Raw genomic sequence first — 15,558 nt, 5'->3', positions numbered from 1 at the left:
TAAAGTTAGCTTCGATAACAGTTAATCCGCTAACTGAAAAGTTAACGTTTATAAAACCAAACCGGTAAACCCCTAAAAAAAAAATTAGCGGAAGTTACAGATAAAAGCTAAACTGATAACTTTCAGTATTGACTTCAGTACACTAGCAGCTACTGACACAACAACGACCCAGCGCTTCTCAGATCAGCCTTCTTTAAGCAAAAGAGAACTGGCGACCATAAAGAACGGAAAGAGAAGAGCTAAAGGAAGAGGGAGGGGAAAAAAAATACAAGGTGTATTAGAAAACTAACCGGCAGTTTTATAATAAAAAAAAAAACTATATGGATTTGAATCACGTGCGATTTCACCAGACATGCTTGAACCCTCGTGTGCATGCATGAGTTTTTTCACGCGTCAGTGACGTCATTCGCCTGTGGGCAGGCTTTGAGTGAGCACTGGTCCAGCTCTCTCGGCTGAAATCCTTTGTCTGAGATGCTGCTGGAGATGGCGCGCATTGCTTTATCAAAACTTTTTCAGGACCTGTGAGGGATATCCGAGTGGACACTATTCGAGAAATGCGAATCTGCCCGCACATTCTTTCATTACAAAATCTCCTTTAACAGTGGAATAAACTCCTCATGCCGACCTCTTCTGAAACTTCTCTGTTCTCTGACATCAACCTGCGTGAACAGAGCCTGAAATGTGGAGGTTTTCAGCTTGAAACAGCGATATGACGCCGCCTCGGAGCGCAGATCGCCGTCAGGCGCCATGGGCCGTCCTTAAAGCGACACTTACAGACCAAAATCTCTCATCAGCTGTTAAAATTTTTACCGAAAACCAGCTGAATTTATCGAATGGTGTCCACTCAGTTGTGCCTTACAGTTTTTGAATAAACTTTGATCAAACAAAGCAGCAGTCTCTGAGCCATTCCTAAACAATGAAAAAAACAACGAGAGGGTGGGCCACTCCTCATTCAAAGACTGCCCACAGGCGAATGACGTAACCGACAGGCGTGAAAAAACTCTCGCATGCCCACGAGGGTTCAAGCATGTCTGATGTAATCACACGTGATTCAAATCCATATAGTTTTTGAAAAAAAATAATAAGGTCGGATACTTTTCTAACAGACCTCGTATAATTTCTCTTCACACCATACTGACTCGCCGGCATATCACACAAATCATGTACAGGCAGACACTTTTGACTTATGATTAAAATTTTAAACAAACTAATTCTGGACAAGTTATTGAAATTAATGTCACATCTGTCATTTTATAAAGTGAAAATATCAGCTATATGTTTTGATTTTAATTTTTTAATTTTGAAGGTTTTAGCATTTAGACACACATGTCCCAATGCATGTCTCAAACTTCACTTTGCGATCCTCGAATATATTTTTTTTGAAGAGCTTCAGAAGCACAAAGATCGACAGCAAACCAGAAGAAGAAGAAAAGGCAAGTTAGGGTGAAAAGATGGAACAACTGAGAAGGTTGTTAAAACAACGGCTAACTGCTGCTAATGCTGAGATATTTGTGTTGGTAAAAACAAACACATCGCAGAGCAGCAAGAAGAAATGAGTGGATTTAAAGAAGAGAAGAAACTAGTCAATGTGCTGGATGCTGTTTTCAACCCTGAAGTTCGCTGATCCAGAGGAGGTCTTTCTACAAACATGTCTGATGTCCAGCAGCTGAGGGACATGTTGAAACTACAGCTAACACCTGCTGATGAAGGAATGATCACAGACCAGGAAGAAGAAATGTGTCATTTAAAAGAGAACAAAAGAGACATTCAGCTGTTGTTGGTGATGAAAGAAGAAACTCTCAACACCAGGAATGGAATCTGAGTTTTGACCAGGAAGACATTAAAGAAGAGAAGCTGTGTCAGCAGGGAGAGCAGTTTCAGCAGCTGGAGGAGGCAGATCTCACCAAGTTTGGTTTCACTGCCATCCCAGTGAAGAGTGAAAACGATGATGAAAAATCAGTCATCACAGCTTCATCAAAGCCGAAGTGATGAGAGCACAGAGGCTGAGCCTGTTGCCAGCAGCTCATCTGTACACAGAACACTGACAGCAGAACCTGATGGAGGACCACAACCAGCAAGCAACTCAGGTCCAAACAGTCATTTACAATCAGATACCAGTGGCAGGAGTTCAGACAGTTCTGGAACTGAGAATGATGACAGTTATGACAAAGGCTCTAAATATGGAAACACATCTGGTCACATGAACAACTCAGAGCAACAAAAGGAGCGGCAAGCAAGAAGAAAAGCATTTAGCTGTTCTAAAGAAAATGAGTGAATACAGTAAAATTCAAGGCACTTGGCATCGATTAAATCCCCAATTTTTGGCTGAAAAGACTGACAGCATTGCACCACCATTATGCCGTGGCTTTCACAAAAATACTGAATAGAGAAGAGGACACACCAGACTGGCTAACGACTGGGAACACAAGCCAAGGAATTGGCTATTTATGAACATCTTGACACTGGTGGCTACCTGGAAAATGAACAGAAAGGTTGTTTCAGAAAAAGAATAGGAGCTAAAGACAAATTACTGATAAACAAAGCTATCATGGAGAACTGCAAAAAAAAAAAAAAAAAAAAAAGAGGAGAAACCTCAGCATGGCATGGATTAATTGCAAAAGGCATTTGAAAGCGTGCCACACTCCTGGATCATGGGGTGCTTCGAACTCTAAAACATCATTGAGGAAATAAGATCTTTCCTGAGGGCACAAATGAACAAGTGGTACACCACCATCACCCTAAACCACACAGAGGGACAAATAATAATCCAAACTTACAAGTTCCGAGAGGAATATTCCAGCCACAGCCTCTCGCCACTTTTATTCTGCTTAACCATAGACCCGCTTAACAAGATCCTGAAGGAGCATGACTTATCGGTATGACTTAAGTAGAGAAAGAGGAAGGAAAAATCAAAAACTCTGCTGTTCATGGATGATTTAAAAATCTATGCCAACACAAAAAAGGGACTCAGTCGGCTCGTGGAAGCAGCCCATAAGTTCTCCAAAGAAATTGGTATGGAATTTGGACTGGATAAATGCTCAAAATGCACAATCAAAAAAGGAAAAAAGAGAAAAACAGAAAACATAGAGCTGGATGAAGGGAGCTACATTGAGGATTTGTCTGTAGACTCCACATACAAATATGTGGGAACTGAAGAAAATGCTACAATAGAGCACAAGAAAATGAGAGAAAACAACACAAGAATACCTAAATAATATGTGGTGGAAAATGCTATTCATACTGCCATGAACACTGCCATATGGCAGTGTGAATACAATTGCCACCACACATTCGCTAAAAGTGCTGAATCCACTTAACAAACCAAATTTTCAGTTTTCAAATTGCCTTTTTTTCAAATGAAAAAAAATTACATATTTACAAATACAGATTTATTTGTAAAACCCACCACACATTTCAGTAAGTTGTGTGTTATACCGACCAACCAACCACTCATGTCAGGAAACCAATTTACCCATAATGCATTGCGGCATGTGTGTCTAAACACTAAAACCTTCAAAATTAGTGCATTACTTTAAAACTAAAACATATAGCTGATATTTTCACTTTGTAAAACGACAGACATGACATTAATTTCAATAACTTTTCCAGAATTAGTTTGTTTAAAACTTTAACCATAAGAAAAAACACATCTGCTTGTGCATGACTTGTGTGATATGCCGGTGAGTCTGTATGGTGTGAATTTTATTTCCCTCCCTCTTTCTTTCTCTCTGGTAGTCGGCTCTCCTCTGCCTGCAGAGGATAGAGCTGTACCACTCACAGCTGTCTGTCTGCTACAAAACGTAAGAGGCAGGCACTATAATCTTTGCTTTCAGATTTCACAAATGTTTTTAACTATTAAGCTTCATTCACTATGCCTGCAAAAATATGTTAGTGGTCTAAAAATTATTGGAACTAAATTTATTGGGCGCTAATTGGTCCACTGATGGTTTTCAAAGTTATCTGAAAAGCTAATCTGATAACAAAACATTAGCTTTGATAATCAGTGGTTAGTGGATTAGCGTAACCGTGCCAACCACTGCATATAAGTATTCACACCCTTTGCTTAATATTTTGTTGATACACCTTTGGAAGAAATTACAGCCTCATGTCTTCTTGAATATGATGCCACAAGCTTGGTGCACCTATCTTTGGGCAGTTTGGTCCATTGCTCTTTGCAGCACCTCTCAAGCTCCATCAGGTTGGATGGGGAATGTTGGTACACAACCATTTTCAGATCTCTTCAGAGATGTTCAATCAGATTTAGGTCTAGGCTCTGGCTGAGTCACTAAAGGACATTCACAGAGTTGTCCTGAAGCCACTTCTTTGATGTCTTTGCAGTGTGCAGGGTTATTGTCCTGCTGAAAACTGAACTGACACCCCAGTCTGAGGTCAAGCGCACTCTGGACCAGGTTTTCATCCAGGGTGTCTCTGTACATTGCTGCATTCATCTTTCCCACAATCCTGACTCGTCTCCCAGTTCTTGCCACTGAAAAACATCCCCACAGCATGATGCTGCCACCACTATGCTTCACTGCAAGGATGGTTCCTGTTTCCTCCACAGATGATGCCAGGCATTCATGCCAAAGACTTCAATCTTTGTGTCATGAGACCAGAGAATTTTGTTTCTCATGGTCTAAGACTCCTTCAGGTGCCTTTTGGCTGCCCTATACACTTTGCTACGGAGTGGCTGCCGTCTGGCAATTCTACCATACAGGCCTGATTGGCGTGATCATCGGGTTCTTGGTCACCTCCCTGATTAAGGCCCTTCTCCCTGGGTGGATGGCTGGATGGCCCACAGATTTCCAATTCAGCCACAGGCGGATAGCTGGATGGCCCACAGAGATCCTCCTCAGCAGAGGGTTGATGATCGGATGGCCCACAGAGTTCCACCTCGGCCACGTGCGGAGTCGAACTCTGTGGGTTATCCAATCATCTACCCTCAGCAGAGGTGACTCCAGTCAGCCGTCTGGCCATGCTCCTGACTTTGCGGTGGACTCGTGCTGACTGCATGGTTGCCCTCTGGATGCTGCAGTCGACTCCAGCTGGCTGCACGGCCGTCCTCCCTACACTGTGCTGGACTGCTGGCGGCTGCATGGTCGCCCTCCAGACATTGTGAGGAGTCCCGGGCAACCATACGGTCAATCCCAAGACTTTGCCTTTGGCTCCAGCTGGTCACAGGACTGGCCACTGGACTTATACTTTGGTTTCTACTGGCCCCTGGGCCAAATGTTTGACCGTGTTTTCTTGCACAATTGTCGTTTTGGTGTTGCGGGGTTGTTTGTCAGTGATCTCATCATTGCGGCCACCTGGTCCCACCTAGGTTTAGGATTTGTTGGGTTCTTGGGTTTTTCTTGGTGTCTTTGTTTGGGTTTGTGGTTTTGGTCCCGGTCATGCAGTGTTTTTCTCCGTATTGTGTTTGGGGGGGTCTTTTGGCCAGGTGAGCCATCCTTGGGGAGGGGGGGATGTTTTGTGTGTGTGTGTGTGTGTGTGTGTGTGTGTGAGTCCTCTTTGTCGTGCATTTATGTCTGTGTCTTGTGTTCCATCTCCTGACCCCTGTCATGGTCTGCCAACCAGGTGTGTCCTCTTTGTGGGTCATCCTCTGTCTTTGTCTCGGGTCTATCTCTCCACTGTCTATGTTTTGTCTCGCTTGTTCCGAGTTCCCAGACTTATGTTTCCCCTGTGGCCTCCTGGTTTGCACTCTGTTTTCGGTTTGGTTCCACATTGATTATGTGCTTGTATTTCTTGATTTAGTCTTTGGTTAGTGTTCAGTTCTTTATGTACTTTGATTATTGTTATTATTGTCACCTTTAATGTGTTCATCTTCATGTTAATTTTTCTACTGTAGCACTTTTATTCTATGTTGAGCTCCATGTTGCTTTTCTGTTCTTGACTTAGTATTTGGTTTTTGTACCTTGTTATATGATTGTGTCAGGGTTGTTCAGAGTTAGACCTGAAAAGGTTACACACACAGGAATGATCACGCAAGAGACACTGAATTTCTTTGTCCTGTACAGAAGAGGACAAATGAGAAGCTCCTTCAGAAAGAACTGTCGTCCGTCCCAAAGGCCCCGCCCACCTGCCCCTCCCCCTACTGAATATCGTTACATACAGCACACAGGGGTGACACCATCCCAAAACAATGGAAAGACACAGTCCGGTCCTACATTGATACGAAAACTGCCACGGCTCTTGAGCCCCCAGTCTCCCAACCCCCCCACAACAATATCCAGTCCTTGAATCCAGCCACAATGCTCCTCCCCAAGGCCGAACCACCAATCAAAAGTACACATCTGCGATCAGTCAATCACGACCCCAGCCAACCAGTCCGACATTCCAGAAAAACAATCCGCACACCGGATGGTCAAAGATCATCTGCTCACCTGAACCATTCAGCGTATATGATTGCTTTTGACACTAAGCAATCATCCAAAGGAACAATGGCATATGAACTCTCACACATGCACACACGCACACATGAAAAACAGAGAACAGAATCAAAGATACGACCACAGAGAGCACATCAAAGTGAAGACACCAATATTTGATAATACATATATTGACAATATAGAGAAAAACCCTGTCAGTTGCCTCTTTGTATGTTTGTTGTTCTTGTGAGTTTTCTCTGATGTTACACTTTTTACTTTTGAGTTCCATGGTTGTTTTTACTTTTGTGTACTTGCATTTATGTTTTGGTTCTGTGGTTTTTGACATCTTTCTTCAGGTTTAAGTATTATGTTTTATCCCTTACACACCTTCCAAACTGTTGTTTTTTTTACCACTTTCCTGTTGTCTTCTGACCTTTGACTTTTTCACACACCTGTCTTTCATTTACTTATCAGTTCTTTTTGCTTTTAAGCCACACCTCTGTTCTTATTTATTTGCCAGTTGTTTCACAGTACTTCCTGCTTCTTGTGAATATTCAGAGTTTGACTTTTGCTTCAGTGTTTGTTGATTCATTTCCTTGTGACTTAGTTTAGACTTTGTTTTGTGTGTTTTGGACCTTTTTTCCCATGTCTCACTTCTTGTCAGTGTTTGGGGTTTTTGGTTGTTATTTGGATATTAAATCATCTGTTTTTTGCACTTACCTCCTGTGTCTTGCTGCTTGCATTTTGGGGTTCAATCAGACATTATGTAAAACCTAACAGAAACAACTGGGCAATAATTATGAACCTCACAGGCAGCTACCCTGTCTCAGTGGCTTTTACAGTCTTTGATGAAAAATTCAGACTGCTATTTAACTGTTAGCACTACTGCTATACTCTGGACAAAAACAGTGATTTTTTTTGGATCAGACTTGGGTTTACTGGATACATACGTGTGAGTGTTTGAGTTCTTCCCACACTTATTTGCATTGGAGGGTCCTTTTGACCAGGACAGTCTCCCAGGCTGGGCATGTGACCCAGAGAAATACTTTAGGATATATGGACTTCACCATCAGAGGTCAGACGCTATGGAAGTTAGGAGTCAGCCCTCCGGCCAGTTCATCTCGGCCATTGACATTCCTACAAAAGACCTGGGGGCACTCAAGATAAATTTTTTTTGAACCAGCTTTTTAACTGCTTCCATAGCAGTAATACCCCTGGCAAGCATTATGGTCTTTTGGATCAGGCGAGGGATTGGTTGAGGAGAACCACTGGGTATTTGATTTTTTTCCCCCAGATTTATACAAACTAGATATGCTATTTGCGGTGAGTAGACTCCTGGACTGGGTGCGGTGTCCCAGGACTACCTGCCGGGTAAACCCACATTGCCGGAAACTGATTGCTCAACAACAATTGCTCCATTTCTGAAGACGGCTTTCTGTCGGATGCAGAGTGGGACCGGATCTTGGATCCAGTGGAGGACTCTGAGGCCCTAGACTTACATAACACTGCAGAAGGGTTTTTCCAGATCCATGAGCTGTATCTACACTCCAAAAAATGAACCACTGCCTCAACGAGAAAAAGCGATATAACAATTTGCATAGATTTTTTTAAGTTATTTTAACTTAACTAAAGAAGTCTTGTGGCATTAACTCAGTTTAAAGTTGAAATACCTGAGTTGGAATAACTTAAAAAAATCTATCCAAATTGTTACATCAATTTTTCTTGCTGAGACAACAGTTCCTTTTTTAGAGTGTAGATGATGAGATGAGATGTCGACAGTACAGACCAGATGGAACAAGACACCGTTTTGGATTCAATAGAACGCTGAACCTGACGTAATGACTGCATACCCAGACCTCCACCGCATCAGATCACTTTCATCCAAAGACCTGTCCCCCTGTTCATCGACAATCCCATGGCCTTTTTGTGCTCTCCTGATCCCCAAGACTTACTCCTGTTATTTTTTTTGTTTTGTTTTTTACTTCAGATACCCTTTCAGTCCAGCCACTCACTCCAAGGACAGTCATGACTCCAGTGACAGACGTGACACACCTCAACACCACATGCCAACATGACACACACCATAACACCATACGCCTCCCTGACACACACCACAACACCACACGTCACCACACACACCACAACACCACATGCCACCATGACACACACCACAACACCATACGCCACCCTGACACACACCACAACACCACGTCACCACACACACAACACCATACGCCACCCTGACACACACCACAACACCACATGTCACCACACACACCACAACACCACATACCACCACACACACCACCACATTCATACACACAACAGTATCATCATTTGCACTGGGTAAACTGTCACTCAATTAACCCTTTATCTACGGCGATGGCGCTCACGCCATATTTTCCATATGCGTATTTTTTTTTACCGTAACTCCATCATAGTTTGTCCTATCCGAATGATTCAAAGTGCATTGTTAAGCTAACACCAAGGGCTTTCCAATGATATATGGTGTATTACGGTAAACGTAAGCCTGTGACGTCATAACACAGAGGAAAAACACGGACGTTTCACACTAGTGACTGATTCTCATTACCGTAAGTTCTCATGTAAGCCCTCAATCTGAAAATTTTCAACACTGACAGCAAGCCAAGAACCCGTGCTTTCCAACAGTATGCTATATGTTGCATATATTATGGTAAAGTGTGTTCGGTGACTTTTGAAACGAGGGAAAAGTATGAAAAAGAGCGCAAAAGTGACAGAAAAGTACAGAGACAGACAGCAAACATAAATGTAATCATTTTTGAGGAAAAGGCAGGGTGTTAGTGTCATTTGTGAAGGTGTGTGTGCGTGTTTGTGTGGGTGTGATGGCTCCATCAGCCACAAGCCACTGCCCGGTGCCAACAAGCAGAAACGCAGCTTGCCAGCGATCCACAAAGGGGCGGCGTTCTTGCAAGGTGTGCAAGAGGTCAACCTGTTGGATGTGCAAACTTTGTAAAACTGGCCTCTGTCTTCAGCCAGACAGAAACTGTTACAAACAGTACCAAACTGACAATGGACTGATGTAGTTTAGATCTAATTTTGATTCTTGGTTATATATTTGTATATAGTTTGACACTTTATTGTTTTATTCATATTGTATAATTTTGCACAAAATGAGAGATCAAATGAGTGATTTATTACACATTTTAATAATACAGATAATTGATATATTTATATATAGTTTTGCACTTTGTTTGTAGTTATTCATATTGTTTGGTTCTGCACTTTAAAATTGGTTACTTTTTTCATATTTTCGCCTTGCAAAATGTTTACTTTTGCACTGTTTCTGCGCTGTTTCTGAGTTCTAGACACACAAAATTAATTATTTTGATTGTAAACACTTACAGCTTACTGTTAAAAATGTGAAATCCAAACTTCCTTTACATAACAATCATTTTTCACAAAAAAAATGAAAAAAAAATCAAGTTCGTTTTTGTGTTTTTTCTCATTTTAAATGCTAAAACCTACAAATAATGTGTATAAATAGTTAATCAGGTGTAATATAATTGAAATTCAGGTACTCTTGGAAAAGGGTACCAAAGCACACAAACATAGAACATTATTTCTTAATTTGATTGCTATAATAAGAAATTATAACCAATCGTCCATTTATAGCCTCAGTAGGTAAAGGGTTAATGGCCCAGTCACATGGCATACAGTGATTCCTGAACGAAGGGAAAAAAGCAAAAAAGTCACAATTCGTTGATAAAAGGTGGACAAAGGAGTTTATCACCGAATAGCCTGCAAAGGAAGAACGCAAAAGGGATGAAAGAGGAATTAAACAAAACAGAAGCTAACAATCTCAATGCTTTAAATGAAATGTGCCTGGAGCCACAGCTGGAGCAGTGCGTATCTGCATCTCTGAATTCCAGGACTCGGTGCTGGCACGGAGCTCATAGCGCCTGACTCCTGGAGAAACTGTAAACAGAAGCTGTGGAGATCTGAGTGCACGTCGGTGGACCACCTGCTCTGGTTCCTCATCAAGAACGAAAGAGGGATCATCTCCTTCATCATCAGAATCCTCACTGTCTGTTGACACGCTGCGCACTCCGTCTTGCTCTAATAAAAAAAAAAAAATTGGCGTGCCGTGGTCACTGCTCTATCACTGTATTACGTTACTAAGCCATATATATTGATTTATAAGAGAAACTGTCAAAACGGAATAAATGTAAGTGTAAAGATGATTGAATATATCAGAGCAGTTGCCATATGTACATAAGGGCTGGATTGTCATTCCTACACTCATATTGTTATATTTAATAAAAAATAATAAGCGCACGCAGCAGCTGTTGCTCTCGCTGCCGCTGCGTTCAAGTACCGTGGGAAATTACACAACTTTTTTGTTGTTTCAAATTCAGCAGTTGCTTGTGTCAAAATAATTAATTGTATCCACACAAAAGATTAATTCTTCCCTATATAAGGTGCCTGAGCCCAGTCAAGCTGACCCCCACACCCAGATAAAAAAATCCAAGCAAACAGGCTGAGTTTGCCCTGTAATTTCTGAAGGTACTTGAATGCAGTAGCAGCAGCAGCAGCAGCGCTCACAAACCGGCTTCTGCACTGTGTGAAAACATTCAGCTGGTTGAACGAAGTCAAACTTAACATTAACGCTACAAAAACTAAACAAACGATTAAAAAACATCAAGAATGACAGCAAAATGAAACACGGACGAATTGAGGTTTTCGTTGCCCTTGTTCAAATTTTTCAACAGTTTAAAAATCCTGACAAAGCGTCAGCTGCAGGAACGAAGCTAGGCAAAGGTTAAATGATGTCAATGAAAGTCCAGATTTCTTGTTTCATTAGGGCTTTATTTCCCTTCGTTAAGTGCTGTGTGACTGGGTCATAAGCTCTCATTCATCCCATTATCATCACAATAATAATTCATTCAATCAAGCTGTATTACTGGAGATTACTTTTTATTGTTGAACAAATGCAGTGCACTTAGTCAATCCAAAATGTTAATAAACCTTAAACCTGAATGTTTGCAAAAGGAAAAGTAGGTTTGGCTTTCTCAGGGGATATACTGTATGCCTGTGCACAATTATTATGCACCTAATTGAAAAACCAAAAACATTTTCCCATCTCATGTGTTTATTTTAATTTAGTACAATAAGCATAACAAATAAACACCTCAAAATTACAAATAGACAAATACACACTTTTAGATTTCATAAACGTTCAGGGATCAGTATGGCCACCCTTCTTTTTAATAACTGCTTTCACTTTTCATGCAGCAAGCACAGTCTCCCAAATAAAAGTAAAAAAGTAAGTCCCTTCGGCTGCTCCCTTGTTTGCTCTCGGGATCGCCACAGCAAATCCAAGGTGGATCTGCATGTTGAATTGGTAATGGTTTGGTTGGCAAAGGTGCCCTTCCTGACGCAACTCCACATTACATGGAGAAATGTGGCTGGGGTGGGATTTGAACCAGGGAACCACTAACCACTCGGCCACCACCCCTGCAAAAGGTGTATTGTTTTCTGTGACTGTAAATCCCACATTCAAGAAGGGCCCCTGATGGCCATGTTTTTAGTCAGTCATCTTGTAGGCCTTTGCTGGCTAGTCAAGCAGTTGAGTACTTGTGATGGAGGATTGTCCTGCAAACAAATCATGGCCTTCTTTAATGACACAGGCTTTTTCCTGTGCCAATTCTTGAAGAATGTGTCTTCTAAAACCTGGAGTAGGCTACAGACAAAACAGTTGTACCATGCCAATGCTCAATATTAATAGTGTGTACAGAGTTTCTCAATGACTTCACTTTACCAGTAGTGCTGTGCTGTACATGTACTTTGCTTTGTGGCTCATTAGAGCAGTCATTGCATAATATACCTCCTTCAGTGGGCTCAGAAAAAGTATAATTTGACCATCATTACGGGTAATGTGTCATATGTGGAGGATGTGTCCTTTGACCTCCACATTAGGGACATTACGAGGACTGCTTTCTTTCATCTAAGAAATATAGCAAAGATTCATCCCATCTTGTCTATGGCTGATGCTGAGACTCTGATTCATGCTTTTGTTTCTTCTAGATTGGACTATTGTAATGCTTTGTTTTATGGTTTACCACACTCCAGCATCAGGGGTCTTCAACTGGTTCAAAATGCTGCTGCCAGACTTCTGACACGAAGCAGAAGGTTTGACCATATTACGCCGGTTCTGGCATCCCTTCACTGGCTTCCGGTCTCTTTGAGATTGGATTTTAAAGTATTACTATTGGCCTATAAAACTGTTCACGGACTGGCACCCCCTATCTGGCCGGCCTGGTTGAGTCCTATGTGCCGGCAAGGGCTCTGCATTCACAGGGTGCAGGACTATTGTGTGTCCCAAGGGTGAAGAAAAAGTCAGCGGGTTACAGAGCTTTCTATCACCACACCCCAGCTCTGTGGAATGATCTGCCTGCACTGATACGACAGTCGGACTATGTGGAGACCTTTAAAGCCAGGCTGAAGACACATTTGTTCTCCCTGTTTTATCATTAGTATTTTATATGATTGTGTGTCTTTTTTTATTCTTTTTATTTATTTTACTTCTTTTACCTTTTTATGGTTAAATTTTTTTATTGTGTTTTAATCATTTCATTTTATTCTGCTTTTAAATGATGTTTGTGAAGCACCTTGAGGCGATTACTTGTGATTTGGCACTATATAAATTAATAAATTATTATTATATGTCAGTGACATTATCTCACTCACTCACTCATCTTCAACTGCTTACTCCAAGTAAGTAACATGGGTGGACTGGAGCCTCTCCCAGCAGTCACAGGGTGTGAGGCGAGGTACACCACAGACAGGACGCCAGTCTGTCGCAGGGCCACATATAGACAAACGAACACTTTCACACCCGCATGCACAACCACAGACAATTTTTAAAGGTTTCAATCCCCACATAACCTGCATGTCTGTGGATTTGGGAGGAAACCTGGAGGGAACCCATGCAAACACATGGAGAACAAGCAAACTCCACACAGAAAGACCACAGGTGGAAATCGATCCCATGACCTTCTTGCTGTGAGGCAAAAGTGCTAACCACTAAGCCACCGTGCTGCCCATGATATTATCTGTTAATTTTCAAAATAATACAGATTTACTGATTTCAGTTTTTGGTTTTAGTACATACACATCATTTATAAATGAGGCCCCGGGTTGTTTCTGAGAGGTTTTCATCTCATTTCACAAGAAAACCTATACACATGGACACAACGAATAATGCAAATACAGTGTCAGAGGTTGCTGAGGATTGTATTTTAGTTACTGTTCACAGAAGGAGTTGTTTAATCTAAGAGGGCACTCACTGAGTGATATTCAGAGAGCCCTGGTATAAAGCACATCACTTTGTCAGAAATCTTGGCTGTACAGGGATATGGGCCATGACAGCACCAAAGGTAAACAAGGATGCATTTGTTCCAGGTCCAAATTATACTCCACCTGTGGTCTAACAACTCAAATATTGCCTTCAAACATCATCATTATCCAAATTTAGAAGAAATTTGGATAATAGAACAGAACAAAATTAAGAAATGCAAATAATTAATTACTGAAATCCCAAAACCATTATCATATATTTTTAACAAATCATTTCAAACTGGGATTGTTCCTAACAGTATGAAAGTGGCAAAAGTGATATCTTTATTCAAATCTAGTAACATACATCTTTTTACTAACTACAGGCCTGTGTCTCTATTGTCACAATTTTCAAAAATACTGGAAAAACTTTACAACAGCAGACTGGATAAATTTATAGATCAACCCAACTTGCTTGATGAAAGTCAATATGGTTTTAGAGCAAAAAGGTCCACGACACTGGCATTGCTCAATTCCTTAGAAGAGATCAATAAACGTGGACCAAAGGGTAATAATTGCAGGTTTATTTATCGACTTAAGAAAGGCTTTTGACACAATTGATCACAATATATTATTTCAAAAGTTGGAACTGTATAGGATCAGAGGGGTTGCTCTGAGTTGGATTAAAAGCTACTTACAAAACCGAAAGCAGTTTGTTAAACTCAGGGAATACTGTTCTTCATATCTGGACATCCTGTGTTGGGCCCAAAATTATTTATTTTATACATTAATGATTTATGTAAAGTCTCAGATCTGGTTAAAACTGTGCTCTTTGCAGATGACACAAACCTGTTTTGCTCAGGGGAAAATCTGCAACAACTTTCTGATTTAGGAACAGAAATGATAAAGTTAAAGAGATGGTTTGATATTAACAAATTATCATTAAATTTGTCTAAAACTAAATTGATGTTATTTGGAAATTATAAAAAAGACATACAAATTCAGTTAAATACAACCCCTGGCAAAAATTATGTAATCACCGGCCTCGGAGGATGTTCATTCAGTTGTTTAATTTTGTAGAAAAAAAGCAGATCACAGACATAACACAAATCTAAAGTCATTTCAAATGGCAACTTTCTGGCTTTAAGAAACACTATAAGAAATCAGGAAAAATAATTGTGGCAGTCAGTAATGGTTACTTTTTTAGAACAAGCAGAGGCAAAAAAAATAATATATAGAATCACTCAATTCTGAGGAAAAAATTATGGAATCATGAAAAACAAAAGAGCACTCCAACACATCACTAGTATTTTGTTGCACCACCTCTGGCTTTTATAACAGCTTGCAGTCTCTGAGGCATGGACCTAATGAGTGACAAACAGTACTCTTCATCAATCTGGCTCCAACTTTCTCTGATTGCTGTTGCCAGATCAGCTTTGCAGGTTGGAGCCTTGTCATGGACCATTTTCTTCAACTTCCACCAAAGATTTTCAATTGGATTAAGATACGGACTATTTGCAGGCCATGACATTGACCCTATGTGTCTTTTTGCAAGGAATGTTTTCAGTTTTTGCTCTATGGCAAAATGCATTATCATCTAGAAAATTGATTTCATCATCCCCAAACATCCTTTCAATTGATGGGATAAGTGTCCAAAATATCAACGTAAACTTGTGCATTTATTGATAATGTAATGATAGCCATCTCCCCAGTGCCTTTACCTGACATGCAGCCCCATATCATCAATGACTGTGGAAATTTACATGTTCTCTTCATGCAGTCATCTTTATAAATCTCATTGGAATGGCAACAAACAAAAGTTCCAGCATCATCACCTTGCCCAATGCAGATTTGAGATTCATCACTGAATATGACT

At 40.8% G+C, this 15,558-nt stretch overlaps 1 protein-coding gene across 1 annotated transcript in view; it reads right to left on the bottom strand.

The window, feature by feature from the left end:
* The window catches only part of LOC117512783 (E3 ubiquitin-protein ligase HECW1), a 521,859-nt gene that overhangs the window by 326,584 nt on the left and 179,717 nt on the right, over positions 1-15,558 (bottom strand). The gene's annotated exons all lie outside the window — the stretch shown is intronic.

Source organism: Thalassophryne amazonica, chromosome 1, assembly GCF_902500255.1.
Source record: "Thalassophryne amazonica chromosome 1, fThaAma1.1, whole genome shotgun sequence".
In the NCBI taxonomy this organism is placed as follows: domain Eukaryota; kingdom Metazoa; phylum Chordata; class Actinopteri; order Batrachoidiformes; family Batrachoididae; genus Thalassophryne; species Thalassophryne amazonica.
Note: the sequence above shows the minus strand (reverse complement) of the source record. Positions and strands in the feature narration are given on the sequence as shown.